Genomic DNA, 27,767 nt, shown 5'->3' with positions numbered 1-27,767 from the left:
TGTCAACACTGTTGTTGCCCATATGAGAATCAATGCAGTTGCTGTGATGATAAAAGGTGAAAATCTTCTGCATCATCACCCCTCTGCTCAATGAAAGATGCCACTCCTCAAAATAGAACAACAATGCTACAAGTTAGTGTGCATGTGCATGTGTGTGTGTAGGGGGCAGAGAGCCAACCCAGGATGTGGGATTGGGATATTCCTGCCAATAGGAAAATGGGTCATCTCACTAGTCTATAAAGCTCAAGCTGGGAAATGAAACATTTCCAGTTTATGTTGTGTCACAGCTAAACTGGAAATAAGTCATCTTTGCTGCCCAAGAACAACAATAATGAGGAATCAAAGGGACAGGATACCAATGTAGGTAGAGACATCAAAGTTCCATGTGAAAATGGACCCAGGCATATTGCCATGCTGCCATTGGAGTCTGAATCTGAGATGGAACATGAACAACTGACAGAGAGTGGCTCTGTTGGCTGTGGAGGAAAGTGAGGAAGGACAAACTCAGGCTGGGCAGAGCAGGGGAGAGGTAGAACCAGGGAGAGGGGATTCAGATGAAGACCAAAGCCCACCCCCTCCTCATCCTAGGGCACATAGGGAAGAAGGCAGAATAGAGAAATGTGGGTTGCATCGCTTATGAGGAAGGAAAGGGTCCTGATTCCTTTCACAAGGTACACCTGGGGATGGAGTTTAAAGGAGAGGCAGTTGGGAGGGGTGTTTGTCAGGAATAAACACTGAATTCATAAAATGTTGGGAGTTGTGGCCTGCATTCCTGGCATTCTTCCTGACTGTTTGAATTATTATCATGCTTCTGTGTGCTTATCTTGTCATGCTGGGATTATTGCTATGAATTCTTAGCTTCTGGGACTCATTATCTTGCCCTGCTGGAGTGACTGATTGCAGTCATTCTGCTTACAGCATTTGGACTGGAGTCCAAAGCTGCTGCAGGTTTGTGGGAGAGCTTTTCTCCAGGCTGGAGAGTAAACGGCATGTTGGGGGAAAAGTTGGTGCCAATAAAGGGACTCACACCAGTTCTCTGGCTGTGTTGCCTCCGTGCCACACCCTGAATCATCACACATACAGATAAGTGACTCTTCTCTTTTTAAATACCAAGTGGAACTAACTCCCCCTGGAGATCTGCACCCCTCCTCTCTTTGCCTTTCGAAAGGCGTTAAAACACAACTATTCCAGCAGGCCTGGGGACCGTGAGTGACAGCTTTGCTCTGGCCATTAGTGTGAATGATGGATGGTTGTTTGTTTTATAGTGGGTATTATTTATTTTCTAATTAATGTACTATTATTTTATTGTTACTGTGTCTATTTTTACCCTTGTAAGCCACCCTGAGTCCACGAGGAGAATGGCGGCCTATAAATAAAACAAATAAAATAAAACAAAATAAAATTGGGTTCCTATCAGGATTAATGTTACTTTATGTAGAATCTTCACTACTTGAAAAGTTGTATTTAATATTTGTAAAAAACGAAGTCCTTGTTTTTAATCTTGTATATATCAACAGCAAATGTGACTTCCTAGATTTCTATCTCAGTGGCTACATTATCATTATCAAGAAAATTGCATCACAAATCAGAAACTAGTACAGTAGTCCCTCGCTATACCGCGCTTCACCTACTGCGGCTTCACTTCATCGCGGGTTTTCAAGAAATATTAATGAGAAAAATCATTCGCGGATCTTCGCTGGTTTGCGGGTTTCTGAGGAAGTCGATCGGCAGATTTAAACAGCCCGCGGAACTCAATCGGCAGGTTTTTTTTAAAAAATATACCTAAAATTGTAAATACTGTATTTAAATACTGTATCTAAAATAAATACTGTGTGGGAAGGGTTTATAAACACTTAAAACAATGAAAACTTACCAAACAATTACAATATAAATACTTAAATAAGTACTATCAGTCGATAAATTCCCCATCGCGGATTTCACCTATCGCAGCCGGGTCTGGAACGTAACACCAGCGATAGGTGAGGTCTTACTGTATTTGTTATTTTGTACTACCTGGGATCACCGTAAGTGCACTAATTTGCAACTGAATGCTCACACATTCATCTGAGTCATCGAGTAATAAGTCAAAGGCCGTTTAGAAGCAAAAATGTTTTAGAAAACTGGAAGCAATATTGTAGAACTTATAAATATCCACATATTTATTTAGCACATCAAACTATACATAAGAAGATGGGTTAAATTACTCCATTTGAACTTAAGTAATAGACATACAGTGATACCTCGGTCTTACGAACTTAATTGGTTCCAGGACGAGGTTTGTAAGGTGAAAAGATTGTAAGACGAAACAGAGAGATTATAAGGGATGAAAGTCTGCTTCCATGCTCATTCTTTCAAAAATGGGTTATATTTCACCTTTTTGCTATACACAATATAGCAGTTTGTATAATCAAGCCCATCAATTATTCTCTTCAACAGGGAAAGGCTATTGATGAACTGTCCAGTGCTGACTGAGACCTTTGGAATTGCTCTGTTTGGATATACAGTACAGCTGACAGAGTAGGCATGATCTGAAAGCAGAAATATTGCAGGGAATATTGTATCACCCAATCAATATCCTATAGAATGAATCCACAATACTTCCTAATCCCAAATATACTTTCATGATTCACAGAAACTGCAGAATCACATCCAGAAGTTGCTAGCATGATCCCTGGGGGCATGAAGATTTATATTTGATTTATGTACTATATTAGGAACTCTCAAGGGCAGGAGTAGGCAAAGTTGGCTCTTTTATGACTTGTGGACTTCAATTCCTAGAATTCCTGAGCCCATCATGCTAGCTCAAGAATTCTGGGAGTTGAGGTCCACATGTCATAGAAGAGCTAACTTTGCCTATCCCTGCTCTAGGGTGTTGTATTTAAAATGCTTAGAATTGCTAGCCAGTATGGCCTCACCCCTTCTCTCAACAAAAATGCAACTTGTACATTGTTGTTTCCACATCCACCTATATGCAGTATTAAACTTTGAGCATACAGCTTTGAGTAGGATGCTAGACAGCATCTCTTCAAGAAAGCTCACAGGGGAGATAGAAGGCTCTATGCTCCCTCTATGAATTTCTTCTTCACTATCAAATGGTGGAAAGGCAGCTGGGAGGAATGATTATGCAGCTGTGTTGGAATGATGCAACCTTGCCTTCTCTCATAGGTCAAAAATATTGATGACCCCCCCAGGGCTTTAGTTAAATATGGGGTAGGCTTCCCATATAGGGTAGGATTCCCTTACCGCTCAATATCCTGAGGGGGTTGATGAAACTAGAGATGTTGAAGTATAGGCAAGCTCAGCTGCACTAAAGTCACAGGGCCTTTTCTTGTTAGCTGCTAAAGGACCTTTAGCATCACGAGAACAAACTATGCAGGAAACACAATGATATCCATTTAATCTCCATGTAAGTACTTAGTAATTTGAACAAAGATGGCATCTTTTACATTTAGAATGATTGTACTGTAATCTTGTTTAACTGAAGTATAAAATGTGCCATTTTCTCATTAGTTTTCCATTCAACTTTTTTATCAATATAATTTATTTAATCTAGAACCAACATTTCTATGATCCATAATTTTTTAACATGTGGAACCCATACTTAATATAAAGACTAAAATAGAGAATATATATATATATATATATATATATATATATATATATATATATATGTATATGTATATGTATATGTATATGTATATGTATATGTATATGTATATGTATATGTATATGTATATATATTCCATAATTCACTGCTGATAGCACCTAAAACCAGCTATTATTTCACTATAGAAAAAACTGTCTTATTGCCATGGTTTTCCCCCCCTCATGACTGCTTAACTTTCCTAATGGTACAGCCAAACCTACCTCACCCTCTCACACACAATGGAAGTTTAGTACATGTATGCACACTCCATACTAATCTTAAGCCTGGTTCCAAGTCCCATTTGACAAAAACTCAAATGGTCCCAACTAAGGTTGTGCTCTCCATGGCTTTCTATAATGACTGTATAGACTGAGGAGCTTTGGGGGGGAAATCCTCTTTTTGCTAATAGAACAAATTGTCCAAAAGTATCAACACCATTCAAAAGTGAAGTAGGTAGCCGATGTGAAGAATCCTGAATGAAGATAGAGTTTGTGTCATACCAATGCAAAAAGGACTCCCTAAATGGCTGCACCAGCAATTTGAAGGACAGAACCAGGAAAGGACTGTGAAATACATGAGAGATATTTGCACACCCTGACCACCTTTTGAATAAAATGCAAAAGTGTCACATTTCATCCCAGAAAATTTCACTGCATTTTTCTTCTCCCTTGAAAGAAAATTGAAAACCAGCTCTCTTCTAGCAAATTAAATCTGATTTATCAACAGGAAATGTTTCTTAAAGGAATTATGATTGAGGATTAATAAGTGCCTGCTTGGGGAAGCTGCTCTTTTAACTTCCCATGACTTAAAAGCCCATCTTACATTCTTGGCTGAAGATAGGAACGTGTCTCTAAGTTCTGTTTCAACAGAAAGAAAGCAAAATCTCCATTACAATAAGACCTTTAATTTGCCATTTTTTTGCATATACTATGAGTCATCCATTCTGGGGGTGTCAGGGTGTATAAGAGAGATAGACAAGAGATGCTTTGCCAGAGGGAAGCAATGGAGGATGAAAATTCTAGCACTTAGTCATTCCAGTACTGTGCTTGAAGTCCTTAAGGAAGTTGCAAGAGTTGCACCAGGAGACATCATTTTGGCATAATATAATATAGTGTTTGTTTTCATTCATCTAAGCTCTGATCTCAAATGAGCTGATTTTAACAGTTACTGACATTCTAGTAGACTTGGGCTTTTGCTAAGGGCAAAGTGCAGATTGCTGCAGCAAAAACAAACTGAGAACTAGTTTCTTGATTTAAGGAACAGTGAGAAATCATTCTGCTGGTTGGAAGGAAAATATATTCCCAAATTGGATTTAAGAATTTGTCGAATCGATAAAGGGAAACCATTCAAACCATTTTTTTAATGAAAATTAAAATTTGGAATAGGAAAAGTTGTATCTTTTAAAAATGCTTAAACATGAACAAAGGTGTTTAAGAAACAAGATACCGTAATAACCATATCTTTTTAAAAAATCTAGTGTTTTGATTAAGGGATGAGTGCTTCTGGATTCTTTGAAATTGGTTGGAATTATTTGCATTTTACTTAGGTTAAAGATACACGTTGACATAAAGTAGCTATTTTACGTAGGTGGGGAACAGCATCATGATGATGATTTTGCTTCAAATTATGTCACTCGTGGGAAAGGTAAATGAACGAAGGAATGCTCAATACGTCTCAATGTCAAATATTATTTCAACGTTAGGGTCAGAGTGTTTGGCAGTGATGGTGAACCATTTTTTGACTGGGTGACAAAGGGGCACGCACACGTGTGCTGGTGTGATAGCACATGCCCACACCCATATTCTTTGGCAAGTAAGATGCATCAACATTCCATGTGAATTTTGTACGGAGTTTAGAAACTAATCTTCAGTTAATCATTCCTATTGAATAAAAACTATATTTGCACATGGTCATTGATTTCAAATTGATATTCTCTATACTGTAAACTCCCAGGATCTTGGAAAATTGCCATGAACACAGAATGTTATAAAGAATCAGGTGCTCAGTTGACCAAATAGCAAGAAAATCAAATGCACTTTTTAAAGCCAGCTCTGTTCTCATTAGTGATTGTTCAGGCATTACATTAAAACGTTGGCTGAATTTTCAAATATATGTAAGAAAAGTATCATTTAGACTTTGCCTTTCATCTTCAGTTACCTTTACATTTAAGTCACTTGATGCAGTGGTCCCTGGATGAGGAAACAATTACATTATGCTTTCTTAAATGTCATTGTTTGTCATCTAACCTACAAATTGCTTTTTTGAATTTGCAAGATTCGGCCAATGTAGCCTGACAATAAGTAGAATTAGCTCATGTGTTTGTACTTCCTGTGGGGTTTACCTGGCAAGGTTAACAAGGATGGAGGAAAAGACAGCTAAAAAGTCACTCCCTTGTGATATGTCACAAGGTTTTTTCCCCTGCCCCTCTTTAATATCTTCATAAAGCCACAGGGAAAGGTTATCTATCAATTTGAAGTGAGGTATCATCAGTATGTTTTTACAAAACATTTCAAGGAAAGTGAGATTACCAGATTTTTGGCTACCTCCAGCCGCTTTTGGCTTCTTCCAGACGATTTTGTGTGTTTTTGCCTTCCTCCAGCCGCAGGTCCCCCAAACACTCTGTGTACCTGGTTTTGTTTTGTTTTTGTCTGTGCTTCCATAGTGGCGCCCTCTACTGGCAGTGCTGGTACTCCTGCACCAGGTCTATCTTAGCAAACAGACGGCTAGGTCCCAGGGGGTGAAGTAGATAGTACACAATCAGCACAGGTTAGCGGCTCTGCTGCAAAGCCTTGTTAATTTATAGTCCACGCATATCCTGACTGTGCCATCCCCTTTGACAGGGCTGAGTATAGGGGTCTCCCATTTGGCTTGGTCTCCCATTTGGAAGGAAATGGGGCTGGAGGCCGATGTCCTGTACATCACATATTAGCTGGTTTAGCAGGATGTCAACCAGATCCCGGAATTTGCAGAGGCCTTATGGATGTATTGGTTGATCGTCTCACCCTCATGTTGCATTCACTGCCAAAATTTGTAGTGGCGGACAACCTTAGATGGAGTGGAAACATAGTGGGTTTTTAAGGTTGTCTACAGGACCTGCCGTGATACAGTGTGTACTGGGGTTGGGTCTGACAGTGACAAACATCTCGGGGCCACAGTGACTTAGGAACAATGCTCTCTTTCTGTTATCAGTCAGACCCAACAGATCACTTGCTTCCCGGAAGCTTTTCAAACGTCTCATATATGAGTCCCACTTCTCTTTGGCTAGGTTAAAAGGCACTGGCGGATGGAAGGTAGACATTTCTGATGGGGCGGCAGAGGTTCCTCTGGAAAACTGCCTGGCTGGTTGCGGTGCTCAAGCAAATTGTCTCCGTTCTCCTGGTCCCAGGCCTTTGTTGCCACTGTTAAGTTGTAGGAATGATGACAGGAGACAGACTTCAGAATAGCTCTTTACTCAGCAGCTGCTCAAGACAACTAGCAATCTGCAGTCTGATAGCTAGCCCTTTTATACGGAGCAGTCAGATAAAACAACCAATAGCGTTTGAGCATTCTCCTGCTCAAATGCTGGACCTGGGTGAAACCATGTGCAAATTGTCAGTACATAACAATTTTCATGTTGATTCTTTTAATATCTACCTTCAATCCCTGTTTGATTCTTCTCCACTGTCTGGAAAATTGAAATATTTTTCTTCTCTGTTCTCATCATTTAACAGTTGATTTAAGGTCAATATCCCCATTTCCTTCTATTTTTTAACATCATCACTTTTTTGTCAATTGTTAAAGTTGGGTTCCCCGATTTATTTATGTATTTGCATCCTACCTCTATTAATTTAACAAATATCTCAAGGTGGCAAACATATCAAACACATTCTCCTCCATTCTATTAAGTCAGTTTAGCATGGGGAAAAGTGTCAAACGTTTTTTCATTAAAAGTTCCATCCCATAGTTTCCTAACTGAAGTAATTGTTTCTAAACAAATACAGTTGTAGTATATTTAGATCCTATTGCTCTGCATCCATCCCAAAGTTACCCAAATCAGAACACTGACATCAATTGCTGGCTATCAATATTTAAAAATTGACAATAGATAAACATGATGTTATAAATCCAGATTCGGAAAGCTGAATCTTCCTTCATTAATTGGTAATTGCATTTTCTGTAAAGAAATTCTTGGAATTAAAGAATCTCATAGACATTTTTTAAACAATGTATGTTCTGAAAATCTTATTCAGACATATAAATTGAATTTCCTCATGGAATATAAATTAATCTGGCAATAATATTCATTTTGCGAGCATTCACCTTTCCTGAAAGAATAAGGCTTAATGACTGTCATCTATCAATGTCTGAAGAAATCTCACTATAGGATACATGTTGCTAACTGAGTTAGATCCTTTAGTATTTTGTTGCTATTGTTACTTGTGAAGTCGTGTCGGACCCATCATGACCCCATGGACAACATTTCTCCTCTCCTCTACCATCCCCCAGAGTCCATTTATGCTCACACTGACTGCTTCAGTGATTCCATCCAGTCACCTCATTCTTTAGTATACACATACTTAAATATTTAATGGATTTGATAGAAATCAGAACTGATAATCCTTAAATGGATGGATAACAAAAATTTCACCTATAGGCATCAGTTCTGATTTGGATCAGTTAACGCAATAACCTGCTATATTGCTAAAAACATTTATCTTTTGATTAACACTGGATGGTAATGTGAGGCTTAAAAATGAACAGAAGAATGCCATCTGCAAATAAGACCAATTTGTGTTAATCTGAATTATGTACCCCTCTCTGTACATTTATTCAGCCTACTATCCTTACTACAACAAACAAAGTGGCCAGGATACATCGTACTCTGTCTGCCTGTCAGAATAAGATTGCTGATTTCAGAAGCAGATTCCAGTGGTTTATTATATTTATTAAGGACTGAACTGGAAATTCAAAGCAGTGGGAGAAAAGGAAGAGAAAAATATGAATCCTTCACGTGGTAGTTAATTTTCCAACTACTAATATACAAAGATAGTCTCCCCTCCCCCCACAGAACAAAATAGATCAACACAGAAAAAATAAACTCAGCTTGGATCAATCCACAATTCTGACATTTATAAAAGAATTTCATTCACACCTAGTTCCATATTTCTTTAAATAGCTAACATCTTTTGATTCTCCCGCCTTCTTCTAGGGTAATAAATTATTCTTACCTGGCTGGAGTCAAATTGAGATGCTGTATTCCCATGATAGAAAGGAAACGACAACCACAAAAGGCAAAATAGAGCTGGCCCCTTCCCCTTTTCAAAATTCATCACAGAAAAATGGAAACCTTCCTGCTGAGTTTGAGTCTCCCTAGACTTTGCTGGCTCTGCCCATTGTCTAGATTGGCAAGTTTAGATTTGATTAACTCTTCTGCATCTGAATTCCTTGAGATGTTTTCTTTCCCTTCATTGCATTAGACCTTATGTTCTGTGGAATTTGACATGGAACCTATCTAATCAACATTTTAATAAAACTGCATGTGTATAAAGAAGAATGAAGCCAAAAGCCGCTTTCTGTGGGGGGTTATTTGTCCCTTAGATCAGGGGTCCCCAACCACCGGGCCGTGGACCAGTACCGGGCCGCGGGGCATGTTGCACCGGTCCGTGGAGTCAGCAGCTACCGGCCCTCATGCCGCCACCCCCTCCCTCCAGTGCTTCGCCTCCCGCCGGGCAAGAGGCCTCGGGAAGCAGGTTCTGCCGGCCACAAGACGATGGACGGGACAGAGGGGCGGGAAGGACCAAGAGGCTCAAGCCTCTTTTGGCTTCTGCGGTGGGGCGCTTTTGCGTTTTTGGCTGGGGGGAGGCAGGAGGGCCAGCCTGACCCTCTCACTCCAGCGCTTAGCTCCCGCTGGGCAAGAGGGCTTGGGAGGCAGGTTCTGCCGGCCACAGGGCAATGGCGGGAAAGAGCGGTGGGGAGGACCAGCACCCCCCATGCTTAATCCCGCCCCCAACCACACCCCTTTCCGCCCCCACCGGGCCATAGAAAAATTGTCTTGCTGAAACTGGTCCCTGGTGGAAAAAACGTTGGGGACCACTGCCTTAGATCATGGGTGTGTGGAGATATGTAACCTATAGGTTATGTTTGTTGCTCACAATTAATGGCCACTAGATGATTTTAAATGGATGTTGTCACTTTTTTAAAATCATGCAATATCTACTCAATAGCAATGCTCCATTTTTTTTGTTTTGACTACAATCTTTTGAGATAAATTAGGCTGAGACGTACTGATCAACTCAAAATCCACTAATTATGATCCTTTCTGAGCAAAAATTGGAGCCCAATTCTTTTTGATCAAAATATTTACAACACACATTACATGTTTAACTTGTTAAACATCATATGCATATCAAGAATCACAACCAAATCACACACAAAAAAATCATTTACAAAATGCACTTAATGCTTAAACTGCTGAAATGCTGAGTCAACCATTTGCAGGTTTCAGCTCAGATACAGGTTGACTCAGCCTTCTATCCTTCCCAGATTGGTAAAATGAGGACCCGGATTGTTAGGGACAATATGTTGACATGGTAAACCATCCAGAGAATGCTGTAAAGCAGTGTTTTTCAACCAGTGTGCCGTGGCACACTAGTGTGCCGCGAGACATGGTCAGGTGTGCCGCGAAGCTCAGAGAGAGAAAGAAAACAAGAGAAAGAGAAAGAAAGAGCAAGAGAGAGAGAAAGAAAACAAGAGAGAAAGAAAGCAAGAGAGAGAAAGAAAGCAAGAGAGAAAGAAAGCAAGAGAGAGAAAGAAAACAAGAGAAAGAGAAAGAAAGAGCAAGAGAGAGAGAAAGAGAACAAGAGAGAAAGAAAGCAAGAGAGAGAAAGAAAGAAAGCAAGAGAGAAAGAAAGCAAGAGAGAGAGAGAGAAAGAGAACAAGAGAGAAAGAAAGCAAGAGAGAGAAAGAAAGAAAGCAAGAGAGAGAGAGAAAGACATAGAGGGAAGTAGGGAGGGAGAGAGGGAGAGAGAAAGAGCAGAAAAGAGGAAAGAAGGAAGAGAGAAAGAAAGAGGGATGGAGAGAGAAAGAAAAAAGGGAGAGAAAGAGGGAGAGAGAAATAGAGCGAAAGAGAGGAAGACAGAATTTTTTTGTCCAAACTTTTTTTAGCCGCCCCCCCCCTCAATGTGCCCCATGGTTTTGTAAACCTTTTCAAAAAAGGTTGAAAATCACTGCTGTAAAGCACTATGGGGTGGTATGTAAATCTAAATGCTATTGCTATAGCAGGCCACTATGCCCTCCCATTGGACAATTCACCTGATGTGCCCTCCCATCTTTCTTTCCAGGAAAGCAATTGTCAATATATTAATTGGCACAGTAAACATAGCAACATAACATAACATAATGTAACATAACAACTATTTAATTGGATTTATGTACACAACATTGAGGTTTAAATGCACCTTCATTCAAACATAGCAAACACTTCTTACTACCCTTATGCTTTTTAATGTAATTTAGAGCTTTATTATGAATACTGAATAACAGAATAAATAGTAATAGCACTTGCCTTTTAAATGGTATGCTGTTGGTTTTAAAACTGGCGTTTAAAAAAAATCTAGTTTTCTTTCTCTGTATCACCTACATTCTTCTGTGTTTGTTTGCTTATTTTAAGTTAAGTAGTATGACCCTTATTCTTTTTCCAGACATAGAAATAATATTTCTGCCAGGTTTCAGGTAAACAGCCTTCTTTTTACAAAGTGTTATAGAGGTAGTCCTCACCTTACAACAGTTCATTTAATGACCATTCAAAGTTACAATGGCACTGAAAAAAAGTGACCTACAACAATTTTTCACATTTACGGCCTTTGTAGCACCTCAATGATCATGTGATCAAAATTCAGATGCTTAACAACTGGTTCATACTTTTGACCATTGCTGGACCTAAGATATTATGATCACCTTTTGCAACCTTTTGACAAGCAAAATCAATGGGGAAGCCAAATTAACTTAACAACCGTGTTATTAAATTATCAACTACAGTCATCCAGCTATTATGGCAAGATGACTCAGAAAATGCGGCAAAACTCACTTAACAAATGTCTCACTTAACAACAGAAATTTTGGGCTCAATTGTGTTTGTAAGGACTACCTGTAGTAAGTGTTATAACCATTGTGCTATTAGAGCTTGGTAACTCTTCTTAGTAAGAGTAGATCCAAAATGTAATACAGTAGTCCCTCGCTATACCGCGCTTCACCTACTGCGGCTTCACTTCATCGCGGGTTTCTGAGGAAGTCGATCGGCAGATTTAAACAGCCCGCCGAACTCGATCGGCAGGTTTTTTTAAAAAAAAAAATCTAAAATTGTAAATACTGTATTTAAATACTGTATCTAAAATAAATACTGTGTGGGAAGGGTTTATAAACACTTAAAACAATGAAAACTTACCAAACAATTACAATATAAATACTTAAATAAGTACTATCAGTCGATAAATTCCCCATCGCGGATTTCACCTATTGCGGCCAGGTCTGGAATGTAACACCAGCGATAGGTGAGGGACTACTGTAGAGGCTATTGTTAAGCAGTGACTCAATTGAAGGGATTTCTTGCCTTTGCCACTGAGAGGTCACCAGGGTTCTGGCTTACCTCGCTACCGGTTCGCTTCCTCATTTTGCATGCATGTGCCTTACACATGCATGCCTGCACAGTGCTAAAAACTCAACTTCTGCGCATGCACAGAAGCAAAAAACTGTTTTTGCGCATGAGCAGAAGCAAAAAACAAGATGGTGATGCCGAGAGAGATGGTTTTGGGGCATGTTCAGCCGGCCATCGCTGCCACTTCGGAAAGCGGGGGGTGGGGGGGGATTTAGAAATGGTTGCCAGCCTCTTCTGACAAGAGGACAACCAGGCAGTGTGCATAAGCCCACACACATATATTTATGGTGCCATGCCATACCAAATGTCCTGCTTCAGCTCCCATTCAGCTAGTGAGTGAAATAAGATATTGGAGCCAATTTGCTTTTAAGCATCAACAACTGCTGTGCTTGGTCCTGTATATGTATTTCTGTGTATTACAGTTCTGAACGAAGGTGCCAGTAATTCAAATCCTCTGCCAAGAAATGTCTAATGCTATTACCACTATTAGTAATAAACACTAAGCATAACACATATTTCTACATACCGGCACATCTTTGCCTCAATAATTCATGAGCAAAAATGCTATATAGATACAAACAGCAAAGACCTAATGACTAAACATCCTACTGAACGTTTGTATATGAGATGCTGAAGTGGAGAGTTTGAGATCTCGCATAACCTGTTTAGTCATTATAATTCAAATTCTCTTGAACCTAACATCGCAACTTTATTAGTGAAGGTTTGTTTTGTCTACTATGCACTCTCACTGACATTTGGGGAGGGTATTATTTGCTCTTTTATCTCAGGCACCAAAATCTTTCGTTCTCCAATCAGTTATGATTCTTCTTAGGAAAAGACACACCATCACAGTTAAAGATTGTGCAATGACTCAGATAGTTCATGATTGATTTCTGTAATCTTAAAGCAGGTTGCTCTTTTTCAGCCTGGGTCCTAAAATCTTTATTATGTAGGAAAATAATTGTCATGAAATCATAACCTGATTTCTATAATAACAGCATGGCTAATGCTTTAAATAAACATAGAATTTGTAGCTTAGTCAACAAAGTATGGTTAAAACAAATCTAGCATAACACAATGTAATGAAGTTATTCCAGACCTCATTAATAGAATTGTTGAAAGGATTACAACCAAACTATGTATGTGAATGCTTTCGGTTGATATATACAATGGAAGTTTAATTTATAATGAATTATAATGGTACAATAAATTAAATACCCTTATTCAAATAGATACTGCTCAAAAAATAAAGGGAACACTCAAATAACACATCCTAGATCTGAATGAATGAAATATTCTCATTGAATACTTTGTTCTGTACAAAGCTGAATTTGCACAACAGCATGTGAAATTGATTGTCAATCAGTGTTGCTTCCTAAGTGGACAGTTTGATTTCACAGAGATTTGATTTACTTGGAGTTATATTGTGTTGTTTAAGTGTTCCCTTTATTTTTTTGAGCAGTGTATATGTCTTTAAAGAGGGTTAAGCAGTCATCACAACAGAAAAAGCTGTGGGTTGTTTAAAGTTTATATTTCACTGTGCAACTGGCCACTAAAATCACCACAGGTTAATTAAGAAAGCTATCCATTCAAAATGGCTGATCATAATTTAATATCTTAAGTTCTCTTGTATTAGTTGACAGTCATTAGACCTTTGCCATGAACATCATAAAAGAGCAACTGTAAGTAACATGAAAATGTATTAATACCATGTTCTGTTTGATAAGGGTATTTATTTATGAGATTTATAGGCCACCGCAATATTTTATAATTCTGGGCAATACTATGCATTACACAGTATTATATAATCATAGTTTCTGCTTTTCAGATTTTCTAACTTTCTGTGATTTCTTATTTCTTGACCATCATTTTTATTTATCCTTCCATATAGATGAAAAGATAGAATTTGGTGAAAATGTTCATTGCTTTAAGCTAATCTGTTTTGCCCTTTCTTTTTAGCATTCTGACTGCAAAATAACTCTAATAAACATCTCTATATATTTCTGCTATCTTTTATTTCCCTTACCAATACATTATCATTCCTTCTGGGGTATGGAGCAGAGATAAAAACTTGCAAAAACCAGTATTGTTTACCAATTTTGAGTCACAGACTGATTTAAAAATAAAAAATAAAAAAAAACATCACCAGTAAATGATTCCTGCTTAAAGTAAACAATAAAACAATTGCAAGATTGATTTTCTCAGTCAGTGAATCCTGATGGGTATAGAACAACATAATGATTTCAGAAGCATATTTACTGTAGCTATTACATTTGTGTTCTTCCATGACAAGACTTCAGATGCACACGTATCCTCACAACATCAATCCTCCTTTAGCCACATTATGGCAGAAATAAAACATTGCAATCTCCCTGGAACCTGCATTTGGACATGCCCCAATGCTGCATTTGGAAAGGAAAACAGCTGCATTTTCTTCATTATTTGCATTCTGGCATATACAGTATTATTTCTCTCCATTTTGAGGATTGAGGAAAATAATAACTGAAAAGGCAAAAACTAGAATGATATTATAAATATTTATTATCTCTCCACATACTGCAGAACCCTAAAATATTTCCATTACTTCAACTTCATTCACTGTTATGTACAGCACATCCCTGGGGGGTTGCTTACAATCATGGCAGAGTTTAGAATTTCTGAAATATCTTGATATCTTCTGATGATTTCATTAATAACTAATGAAGCAGAATGCTGAATGTATTGGCATTTATTCATATACAGGATTGATGCAAAGAGCTGTTTCAGGGTGCCACTTGTGCCAAAGAAATCCTATTGACAAGTCCTAATTTGTACCGACGTCACTTAGTTTTGTCTGTTGTGTAAGGACTTGTAAAATGATGTTTGGAAAAAGACAATTGTGATGTGGGGCAGTGTGGGGGGGATCAAGCTAATATTAAATAAATGTATTTACAAGGGTAGAAGACGAGATGCCCCAAAAGAGAACTGGTTACTGGATAGAATGTAGTCAGGGCTGCAGGCAAAGTCAGACAACATTAAGTTCAAAATGGAGTGTGTGCAATGTATTAAGGACAACATATCAGTTCAAATAATCCTGATTTCTAATTTTTAAAAAGTTTTTATAAAGGAGCAAAGGAACAAGATTCTATGACTGCATTAAGTGCATCAGTGATGTCTAGAAAATGGTGTTTCAAGATTACAGCTCAAAAATCCAGAAAAATAAGGCAACTGAAAATACACTGGGAATCAAAGGGGTCTATTTATATGGCTACTTGGGCACACAATTTTATCAACATATTGCTGCTGTAGTAGTTCTCTACCTATGGTTGTCACATCATGCCCTAATCCTCCCAAGTAAATGATGGTCACATTTTGATCATCATTACTATAAAATGAATACAGTATATTGTTAAAATTTAAGAAACATGATGGCAATATAATTTTAAGACATTCCTAATAGCCCTGAGTGAATTAAACTGCAAGAAAGCATAAAGAAAGACAAGTGATCTTGGTTTCAATTTATGTATCTAAGAATGCTAAATCATCTGAGACACAGTTCATCTTTTTACTTTGGCTCATTCCTTTAAATCAAGCCTATACTGTATTTTAAAGCCTCTTTTTAATCACAGGGCACATTTAACTAAAGTCGCTGATTGTTGTTTATGAGAAAAAGGGCAGCTCTGATGTTTATCCATAGGTTCTTCACTAACAGAACCATTAATTTTTACACTAGACGTTCCCAACCTGGTGCCCACCAGGTGCGATAGCATTGCAGTTGGCAAAATTCTTAGCCAGCATGGAAATTTTAGGAGCTGCAATTCTAAGACACCCGGAAGGCATCTTGCCAGATAAGGTTCAGTACTCTGTGAAGCAAGAAACATAGCTTAGCTTTTTTTTTTTTAAAGGTACTGTATACCCTGTGCCCTATTGCCTCCACCGATCTTGCTTGGTTCTATGTTCACCCTGACTTTCAGTTTCCTAGATTAATAATGGAAGAATTGCTAGATCCCTAAAATAACACTCGAAATGATAGCTAGAAGCCTTGATTTCCCCTGCTGCTCATATTAATTGGGCTGATCTGATAAATAGCAATTTCAAAAGGGAGGTTGAAAAGAGGCAAGAAGGCTGTTCTGATCCCCCCTCGCCCCCAACTCCCAAATAGTTATACTATTTTTCTTTGAAGAAGAACAAGTGGGGGGAAGCTAAATAGAATGCCCTCCCTTTCTGGAGACTTTTTAAAGCATCGTGGTGATGAGACACATGAAACAGCCCACCTAACTTAAAAAGAAAACCAAACGATCATTGCAACACCTACATTGGCATCCTTCAGTCTCAAAATCATGCTCTGGATTCCCCCACCATCACTACCGCCATAAAAAAAAAGCAATGCAATTTCTCCTTAAAGAGAGAATGGTGCAGACACCAAAAGCCTAGAAAGGTCAGTCTCGCTGCGTCACCACAGTTGCAAAACACCCAGGGGGGGGGGTGATATTGTTTGCCTGTTTGCCCCCAATTCTGCAGCAACCGACTCAGTCCATCCAAGCCTGTATGTGTGTGTGTGTGTGTGTGTGTGTGTGTGTGTGTGTGTGTGTGTGTGTGTAGAAACAACCCAGCCACACAGCTCGCTTCTCCTTTCTTCTCAGGTGACAGCTAGCGTAGCCTTTTCAGTCCGGTCAGGGCAACAACGCACCTGCCCATTGCGGTGCGTTGTGCAGCCCAGGCCAAGCGCAACACCAGGAGGAACGGGGGGGGGGGGAAATAATATGAGCAACCACTACCAGTAGCACGGACAATAATAAGCAGGCGACCGTCGGAAGGCAGAAGGGCGCGCAAGCACCCGTGCAAGCACAACAAGTTCCCCACTCACGCCAGGAGACACCCCCCCCCACCGCCAAAAAAAATTAACTGCCTCACAGACGTGCCCGCAATACCTTACGCGGCATCCAGAAGCAGCCAGACTTAGGCGCCCTTCTTTTCCGGCTCTCAAACCAGTGGGAAAGGGGACGATGGGGGGACGCGAGGGAAGAAGCCGAAGGTGCCCTCCCCCCCCCCTTTCAGGCACGTCCTTTGCTACGTTGCGCTTTTTTTTTCCCCGCCGGGGAGGGAAGGAGGGAGGAGGAGGGCTTACCTGCGTGGCTCTGCCCGGCCGGTCCTTAAGAGTGGGAGGCACAGCGAGACCGCTCCCCCCCCCTCCGCCCTCCTCGACACAGAGAGAGAGAGAGAGCCCGAGACGGCCTTGGTTTCTTTCCCGCCCCCTCCCGCCTTTCCACTCCCCGCTCTCAAAAGCCCGTCAGGCGCCCCAAAGCGGGCCCGTCGGTTTCTTCCGGCGAAACTGCGGCTAAAAAGCTTCGCAAAAAGACTGCAGGCAAATCGCTCCACTCTCCCACCCTCCTCCTCGCCGTCGGCCGGCCGCCAACCTCCTTTTTTTTTTTTTGGTGGGTTGGTTTCTATGGCAACTGGGTAATGCTCAGCGCATCCTGCCTGCGGGGACCGTCCCCCCCCCGCCCGCCATCCCAGAGCGCGCGCTCCCACGGGCACCCGAGCTCCCCCCCCCCGTCTAGGCCCGGGAAGGGGGTCGCCTAAGCAAAGGCTTACCGGCTCGCGGGTGGCGGTGGCAACGGCGGCGGCAGGCAGCTCGCTCGGATACTCTCCGGATTTTCCCCTCCCCCCCCACCGTGATCTCGTGACACGCGCGTGGGCGCGTGACAACGGAGAGGCCCGGGACACGTGTACGATGCTTCCTCCGAATGACCTATAAGGACACCGGCCCCCGCCAACCGGGAGCACCTGCTTTTTATTCCACTTGGACTAAGCCGTCCTACCTGTCATGGCCTACCCCTGTTCCCAGATTGGTGCCAAGGCATCCAAGCTCCAGATTGAGACAGACAGACAGATAGATAGATATGATTGAATGATAAGCTGCCCAACTCCTTCCAGGCTCTGGCAGCATACAGCATTAAAAACAATTTTAAACCCTTGAAAATAAGTCATTCATGCCTACTCAGCGGGGGCTAGATGGTATGGCTCACTGACCCCAAGTCTGCGGCAAAGCCAAGTTTTCATGCCCTTCCAGAAGGCCAGGAGGGTGAGGATTGTGGGGATAGGGGGGTTGATTACAGAGAGTGGGACAGGCCCTCCCATGGCCTAGCCGACAGAACCCTGAGAAGACCAACCCTGTGGGCCCTAATTGGTTGCTGGGAGGTGTGTGGCAGAAGACAGCCCGTAAATAGTCTGACCCTAAGCCCTGCAGGGCGCTAAGCAAGATAGGGTTTTAAAGGTGATAACTAACACCTTGAGTTGTGTCTGGAGACCAACTGGGAGACAATGCAGCTCATGGAGTGTGGGTGTAACTAGGCACACCCACAACCCACAGACTCTAAAAGGAGGGTCGAACTCCCTCTCCCACCCACCCCCAGCCCCACAAGCGGGTTGGTGCCTAGGCGATCCTAAGGATACTCTTCATGGATAGCTTAAGAAATATGAAGCACGTGGGGGTCGCTTAGCAGTGGTCCTGCCACGCTTAAGGCACCCACAAGATTGTAGGCTGCAAAAATAATTTCTCACAAAATAAGAAGGCATTAAAGAAGAGTCTAGTTGACAGCCCCTCAAAAACCAATCATATGAAAAATCTCGCTGCTGCTCATAGTGAGTAGGAACATAGCAGAAGAGATATACTTGTTTGATTGGAATTGGGAAAGTATTTATCTCCCGAAGAAGAGTGTGACAGGCAGGAAACATCATAATGGATCAGAACCATGAGACTCAAAGACTCAAAATTGTAAAGCATTCCCAACACTGCTGCTTAGGTTTTCTTCTACTTTTCTATAGGACTGTTGCCTTTTCTCAGATATTCCTGCAGAAACCCAAAATCCAAAATTGTTTTGGATAAACCATTCACAAGCTTTCAGACTCATGCTGGAACCCATCCCTGTATGACCAAACCAGATGATGATGATGATGATGATGATGATTATTATTATTATTATTATTATTATTATTATTATTATTATTTAGATTTGTATGCCACCCCTCTCCGAAGACTTAGAGCGGATTGCACCCTGCAACATTATCCTGGGGCACATATATTTCCTTTCATTCATGAAACCAATCAGAGATATTGCCTGATTGAGGTAGAATTGGAAGCTGGACCACAGAACCTTCCAAATAACTTCTACAAACGTAAAAAAAATGTGTAAAAATTCCTCTTAAAGTTCTTCCTGAAGGGAAAAGAGATAAAACAATTTACTGGATGGATACACTATAGGTTTGTGTCAACTTGTTGCTATTTCTGTAACTATTTCAATTTGTTTTCTGGAGAAGAATTCTGTATTTGTGAGGATAATAGCTGATGTCCTTGGAGAATGATGTGTGGAATGGATACTAATACAGTAGATTAATAAAAATATAGTCTCTGCCTTTTTTGTTACAGGTACTCAGTAACCAGATAATGATTTATTTATTTTTCAAATTTATAGGCCACCCTTCTCCTAGCGTACTCGGGGCGGATTACAGCAATAAAATAGTAACAAAGTTTAAATACTCCAATACCTAAAATAAAAACAAGTAAAAATTAAAGCCCAATATACACAGCAGCATACAGTTATCGCTCATTCATACTACAGAGCAGAAACTATCGTTCAATGGCCCTAGGCCTGCCGGCAAAAGTGCCTTTTTTCAGCGCCTTTTGGAAGACGAGGACAGTGGGGGCGGTACAAATCTCCGTGGCGAGTTGGTTCCAGAAGATATGGCTACGCGATCTCTATGGAGAATTTGTATCATTTAATATAACCTAACGCCAAAAGAAGTATCTAGTGGGATTTAATGAAATATACTTGGAGATGTTAGGGAACTTCATGGAATTCTTTTCTTCCAATTACAGATATGAATCAAGATGTGGGATTCAGGCCTTGGCTTTTAAAAACATAGTTGTTTTCACAAGTCTACTTAATGTTTTATAAGATTCTTATGCTTTTGTTCTTAAATTAATTTGCTACAAAGCTATATGTGTGTCCTTAAAAGTATGTTTCATTAAACTCAATAAAGGTTTCTTCTAAACAATATAATATAAGTAAATCTTAGCTTATGACTATTCATTTCAAAGTTATGATGGGCTTAGAAAAAGTTGTTTAAAACCCATCTTCTAAATTACAACTATCTTAACATCCTATCATCATGCGATTGCAGTTTAGGCACCTTGTAACTGGGCCATATTTATGACGGTTTCAGCATTTTTGGTTGTGATTTGTAGGTGACGCCTGACAAGCGAAGTCATTTGGAGAAGTTGGATTTGCTTAACAACTGGGATAAAAACAGGTGTAAAATTGGGTTTGGTCATGACTGCATTGCTTAGAAACCAAAATTCCCATCCCAACTATGACCATAAGTCAAGGACTATCTATATAGGATTATTAAAGGCCAAGTACTCTTCAGCTGTACAAATGAACTCATTTATTTAAAGCAACCAGCAGAAATAAAATATGATAAAAGTTACCTGCCCAATCCCTTTCCCAACAGGGATGCTCTAGTCTAGGTCTAGACTATAGGACATTATCAGATGCTGGATTTGAGTTAGTGTTTTGCAACTGGTACAAAGACTTTCGTTTGGTTTCAGATAGATAATAATGTGAAGAACTACTTTATCTAGTTTTTGAAATCTTGCTTTGTACAGATATTTGATTTTTTTATTTCCTCCATTTATTTACCACTTTTCTCCCTGTCATCACTTTCAGCTATCAGTGTGCTATGCGCCCCAAAAGCTTTTATTTTCTTTATTTTGGAGTGATTGTGGTGGTGCAGACTAATCATCATGTTTATATTATAATAATTATTGCCACCAGTTAAATGGATTGTATTTCTTTATTTCCAGTGTTATCTATCTATCCATTGTCTTTTTACTCACCTTATCACACAATTTGCCTATCATTGTTCTCCCTGTCCCTTTGAAACAAACCACAAAGTATTATGAGTGCTGGCATGGAATTTGTCTTCCAATACATAAATGGAAACTTGAATTTGAGTTCCTACATCTAAGCCAAAGTTATCATCAATTGTTATTTGAATCTGTTCACTGGTCACATACCATACTTTTCTCCTTGTATAGAAGGGCAAATACAATAAGGCAAAAATTATTTAAGATGACAAGAAGACATCTTGGAAGCAATTTATTCAAGCTTTATTTATTCAAGCTCTGTGCTAGAAAAGCTGTTTCAATGCCTCCCATAATCCCTGAGCTAGCTATCCTTTATCCATTGCACTATGATGCTACAAAAATGAGAAGGTCGGCCTAGAATTTGACAACTATGATGGAATCTTCTCTAAAGGTTTCAGCTTTTCTACAAATTTGAAAGTTCCCTTTGTTCTAAGGCAACATCTGACAAATATTCTCACCCTTTTCTTTCAGTTAGCCAAAATGGAGATTACAGATCTAATATCATTATCAGGCAGAGCAATAAAACTTGCCCTTAGAATCAGCTGCTGCAGTAATGATGCAGTTCTCTTAAGGAGGGTTATTTTCACAAGCAGTAAGATCAAGTTGCTTTAAGAACTTATACCATATCCCTTGTGGCTTTCTCTCTCTCTCTGTCTCAGGTAAACTCTCATCTTTCTTCTAAAGAGTTCATTTGTCTTCCCAATGAAGCACAATGGATTATTCAGTCTTCCTCTGTCTCCTTGTTTTCCAGATTCCTAGTTTAGCAAGAGAGATGTTAAATTATGTGTGTGTGTGAAATTTGTCATTATCTGCCTTCCATTGCTTTGTACCTGTTGTGGTTCAGCCTGAGGCTGCTCAGGGACCGGCTGTGTCTCTGCTGGCTCCATGCCCGGAGGAGGATGACAGCGAAGAGGAGGGGGCTGAACAGTCGGACGGGGAGAGGAAAATCAGGAATGGGATGAAGGAGAACAGCATGAGAGCCCGGGGGGGGGGCTCTCCCCAGCCAGTAGTTTGGAGTCACTAGGTGATGAAGCTCAAGCCGTCATTGACATGCGACAGAGACGGTCAGATCAAAGAAAGGAGCAATTAAAGAAGTATTATCAGCACTGAATTAAGAACAGCTGGGTTTGGGTGTGGTCCTCCTTAGCAGGGTTTAAAAGGCAGGCAAGCCCTTGAAGCCATGTGGAGTGTTATCAGTTTGGAGTTGCATTATCCTGTCTTGTTTCTCGGCGTCTCTGTTCCTGGCTTGTGTCCCAGCAGTTTGGAAGACCCGTGGGAGGTGTAGGTCTGCTATCTACAGCCTCGGCTTGGCAGCAAGAATTCTGTATTGCTGCATGGACTTTTGCCTTCGTGGATATCTCTGAAGATTCAGCATTTTCCTGTTTGTAAGGACATTTTCTGTTACCTGTGTTTTTCTTGAATTTTATAAAACTGCCTTTGCCTTTTACCAGTGTGTCTGGCTTCTCTTTTTGGGTTGGTATTGGCTTCTGGAGTGACCCAGACAGAACAGTACCTTTGCTAATTAAAAACTCATTCTGTAGTTTCTTACATCTGGTGTCCTCTTCATTATTGTGGCACATCTTGCCTATCTTTTATTTTAATCAAAAACCTTACTAAAAAAATCTAATCGGTTTCCTTGGGTTTTTCATTTCAGCTAAGCCAGTGTGCTATTGGCTTTAAGTAGAAAGAAGAAGGAAAACATGGAGTGGAGGGGAAGGGATGTTAACAGAATGTTTCTCAGGTAACTGGGAAAGAGGAAAAGAACTGCTTTGGTAGTGTAATTGTATAATACAGGCACTGCATAATTGCTGTGTGTGCATTTGCTATACAGTCCCTTGTGCCATTTTAATTTATTGATGAATTAATAGATATAAGTAAGTGATGCTTCCTTATGCTCTGAGGTCATAAATAATGAGGGGCTTCTGTTGTGATTGCAACTGCTGAATTTCTTAGATAAATTTCATTTGAAAGTGTTGGGTTTTGATTTCTAATGTGGACTATTTTTCTAGGTCTATAAAATTAATAATTTTGAAGCAGATCTGAGTGGAGGTTTTGATATTAAAATCCTAGGGAACAGAACATCTGTAAATACCCAGTGTGGATAAGTGCCTCATTATTTAGGTGTCACATAGATGTGTTAATGAAAATAGTCTTTCCTGTTAAAAGTCATAATTGAGAGAAAGTTCTTTAAATTTAACAACATGTGATTTCATTCTCATTTACACTTAGCACTCTCAGGTCCAGGTCAAAATGCTGTTGGATATGAAAATGCAAAAAAAAATATAGCTTGGTTGTGCACCACAGATAATTCTTCTGTATCATCACATTGATTTTGCAATTGTAATACAGTATTTCCATCCATTTGTATTATTTCCACCTACAGTATTTCCATTTAGGTTTGTATGCCTTGAATTTAAGTGGAAGGCCTTAGGTTACAAATAAGAATGGGAGAAGGATCCATATTTTTGGTCTTATATATGATTTATAAAATTGTATATGAACCTTTTCTTAGCCTTGAAAAGATCCATACTTTCAGTTTGTCAGTTTAAAGATATTCCCAATAAAATTAATGGGATTTTCTTCTAAGATAAGACACCTAGAATTACAATTTCAGCTATAAACTACAAGCACACATTAACATTGCCTTACTCATATCTGTCAGATGTATTTAGTTAAGAACAAAATTTATTGATCACCCGTTAGGGCTGATTTTGGATAGTGCAAATGATCAAAGGAATACATAATATCTCAACAATTAAAAGCAAAAAATCCCAAAGTCATCTTATTTCTTCCTATTCATACTCTAAGAGTGTCGTCAGCATATTGATGACATCTCATCCCTAACTAATTGATGACTTTTCCCAGGAGCTCCATCTAGGTGTTGGATAACAAGAAGGAAAGGATTAAGTCTTGTGATATCCCATTTTGGAGCACCCAAGTATTTCACCATTATTCCCCCATGACCATTGACATAATATGGTACCCTTTACTCTCAAACCTTGCTGGAAACCAAGCAGCATTAACAAAAGCTGCCAAAAGATTAATGGACTTCCCCATTCAAATGAGACAAAGATTATTGACTAGAGTAGCCAAAGTTCAATGTCCTATGATTGAAATCCTGTTAGCCCTGAAAGAAATCTGTATACTGTATTTTTTCTGAGTATAAGGCACATCTAAGATGCACCTTAGTTTTTGGAGAGGAAAATAGGGAAAAGAATCTGCTTCCCAGGTATTCATCTGGCTAGCATTGTTAGTCTGGTCAGCTCCAGCACATTATTTTATCCCCTGGTTAAGGGCTTTTTGAAAAATTATTCTGAGAGAGTAACAATGAAAGAGTTTGCAAGCCAGTAAGAGCTTGAAACATCATTAGCACCTGGAAAGAAACAATCTGAGCAAGTAGAGCAATGGAAAAAAACCTGTAAAGACAGGGCTTGGAAAACATTTTTCTTTGCAGAGAATAATAATGACAGAGTTTGCAAGGTAAGAGCTGAGAAGATCATTAGCACCTGGTTAGGGCTGGAAAGAAACTTACTCAGAGCAAGTTAGAGCAATGAAAAAAACCCTGCAAAGACTTAGGGCTTGGAAAACATTCTTTGCAGAGAGAAACGATGAAAGAGCTTACAAGGTAGGAGGGGGAAGATAGTTAGCAGCTAGTTAGAGCTGGGGGGGGGGGAAGGTATAAGATGCACCTAAATTATCAGCCTCTTTTAGGGTGGTGCATCTTATGCGTGGAAAAATACAGTAATTTGTTCCCTTCAAACTTGTTTTCTAATTGAATTTCCTTCCCTTTTCTCAACAGATTTCCCCAAAAAGCAGGTGTTATGAAAAATTACAGAACTGAAATAGTTTCTTCAAGAGAGAGCATATTATAATTTCCTTCAAGGAAGGAAGCCTCAAAGGTATTTATTACTTCCTAAATAAATTCTTCCTCAGTTGAAATGCAAGACACAGCCTTGTTCATCTTACTTGGATAAGCCATACTCGTTGACCAAACTGAGATATAAGCAAACAAAGGAGAACCCACAGATTGAGAAAAGTTTCCCTCCAACATCAGCCCCAAAGACTCTTTGAATTTCAGCCAAAAATTATCCACATGGCTATCAAGTTCTTTGAACCAGTTTGTGTTCTGCCCAGAATCACTAACCAAGTCTTGTTTCTCTTCATGGAAAAACAAATTAAAGGGACTCTTCTGCATGGAAAAATTGTTACAGAGAAAAAGACTTTTTCTGCCATTTTTACATTTGGATTCACGACCTTTTCTTTCTGTTTCAGATTAGCCTACTTTGGATACATTATGTGAAAAGGGAAAATTTATCTGAAAAAAGGGTTTAATCCCAGGAAAGGTGGGAGGAAAGAGGATGATCAACGGCAAGGTTGAGGCACTCAGTTATACAGTGTTCCCTCGATTTTTGAGGGTTCAAACTTCGCAGATAGCCTATACCACGGTTTTTCAAAAAATATTAATTAAAAATATACTTTGCGGTTTTTTTCCTATACCACGGGTTTTCCCACCTGATGATGTCATATGTCATCGCCAAACTAATAATTTTTGCAAATAAATAACCCCAAAAAAATTATTGTTAATAAATAATTATATTTATAAATATCAGGATCACTAAGTGTCTTATTCAATGGTGAGTACCAGTAATAATGATGAGTAAATGGTTGTTAAGTGAATGGGAAATGGTAATTTAGGGGTTTAAAGTGTTAATGGAAGGCTTGTGATACTGTCCATAGCCAAAAAGGGTGTATTTACTTCCGCATCTCTACTTCGCGGAAATTCGACTTTCACGGGCGGTCTCGGAACGCATCCCCCGCGGAAATCGAGGGAACACTGTAGTAGTGATGAGTACACCATTGGAGAACCTGAAAAACCAAGTTAGGATTGTCTGCCTTCCTATGAATACCAGGTAGGAAAGTGACCAAATGAATTACTTTTACTATATTGTAAGGCTACATTAACCATTTTGCAAATCTAAAGCTACAAATCTCCCACTGTTTTCTTTACAGCCTGAGAAGCTTTCACTGCTCATTATGTCGCTATGAGCTGTACTCTCTTATCTGATTGTTCCCCAGGCAGTTCCTCTTTACCCCATTTCTAAAAATCTTTCTCACATACTATTACAAGGATAGATCATCATGGAGAAAATCTTTCTACATTGTCGCTTGAAGTGGAAAACATCGATGGCACATTTTGTTTGTGTGTGTGTGTGTGTAAACTCTCACACATACATGTATCCATAAAGGTACGTTAATATAACTGAGAAGCAGGTTTCTTTCCATAAAAATTCTCTTTCTATACAGATGTCCCATTCTCCCAAATAGTATTGGTACGATGCAATTTTATAACTACAGTATATTAAAATGCATTTTTCCCTTGATGCTTCCTGCCTACTTCTATTTCTTCTGCTCTCCTTGGGCCCGAAGCATTCACTTTAGCTTGGCTTTGTTACATAAGACGCTTCCTCACCTATTTGTTCCCAAAGTTTCCTACAACCTTGCTTCATCTTTAATGCTAGCAGACCTTGACTGCTGATACTAGACATCCTGTTGCTGCTTTCACTTGAATAAGGATGTGACTCAAGAAGCTGCTGATCCCAAAACTCCTTTTCCACTTCCTGGAGAATACAAATGTGTGGCTATCTGTGCCCTGAATTAGAAGGACAGAATAATTGGGTCCTTTGCAGTTGCTTCCTCAGAAAGGGAGTAATTGTAAAAGGCTATGGCATTGTGCAGGTGCCGACAAAACCCCAGTTTAATTCCACAAAAAAACAATCTGCCTTTTGTTTGCTAATTTCCAACCCTTCAGGCTTCTTCCGGAACCCTTTATTGGGTAGGGGCATGGACCCTGACATGAAGGGTTCAGTTTGCTGGCAAGCTGCATGAGACTATGTGAAGAGTTACTGTTTGTGAAGCCAGGAAAAGGGTCTTGTTGTTTTCCCAAGATCTCAGCCTTTGTTAATTTTGTTGGGGTCTGACTCAAGAGACCTCCCAGTATGGTACATAGAATCATTTATGTCATGATGCATAGCATTCTACTGAAGATATCGCACTTGCATCTTGCATCTGTTTGGCATTTGTGAGAAAGGCAGGAGAAAGTGCAGACTGTATTGTGAAGGCCTCTATTCTGCAACTCTTCAGTTTAAAAATTCCATAGGGTGATGTGCTGATAAGCATTTCCCTCCCCCCAAACACAGATTATGTCTGCCTAGTAAAAACAACAACCATCTCCTCATTTAACTGTTATAATTGCTAAGCCATCTTCATTTATTATATACATAATTCATAATTACTGTATGTTTGTAATTTTAATTGTTTATTTTTTAAAGTGCTGTAATTACTAAATGGGAAAAGTCTGGACATAAACTTATGTAGCATAAATTATGTCAGGCATATAATTCGACATTAGACTGAAAAAAACAAAAATTCTTCCTCTGAATGTTTTGTAATAGAAAGCATTCTGGAAGACGCTTTTGTTGGTCATCTTTGCCAAGCAGAGGTGAGGAAATGTACTCTCTTAATTCCACTAAGTTTTATACATTCAAAATTTCTTTGTGTAACTTTAAAACTCTTAACTGCCT

At 39.6% G+C, this 27,767-nt stretch overlaps 1 protein-coding gene across 3 annotated transcripts in view; it reads right to left on the bottom strand.

Moving 5' to 3' along the window:
• The window catches only part of PACSIN1 (protein kinase C and casein kinase substrate in neurons 1), a 62,257-nt gene extending 44,317 nt beyond the window's left edge, over window positions 1–17,940 (bottom strand). Inside the window, exon 1 of one of the 3 annotated variants that reach the window (XM_070745281.1) lies at window positions 17,853–17,940. The gene's annotated coding sequence lies outside the window, so the exon portion shown is untranslated. Of the gene's footprint in view, window positions 1–17,188; window positions 17,363–17,385; window positions 17,535–17,852 lie in introns of those variants that run through there. The other 2 variants (XM_070745282.1, XM_070745280.1) reach the window with 2 other exon arrangements.
• Window positions 17,941–27,767: the final 9,827 nt, after the last annotated feature.

Source organism: Erythrolamprus reginae, chromosome 3, assembly GCF_031021105.1.
Source record: "Erythrolamprus reginae isolate rEryReg1 chromosome 3, rEryReg1.hap1, whole genome shotgun sequence".
NCBI lineage: Eukaryota > Metazoa > Chordata > Lepidosauria > Squamata > Dipsadidae > Erythrolamprus > Erythrolamprus reginae.
The sequence above is the reverse complement of the archived record's forward strand: the minus strand, read 5'-3'. Positions and strand labels throughout refer to the sequence as shown.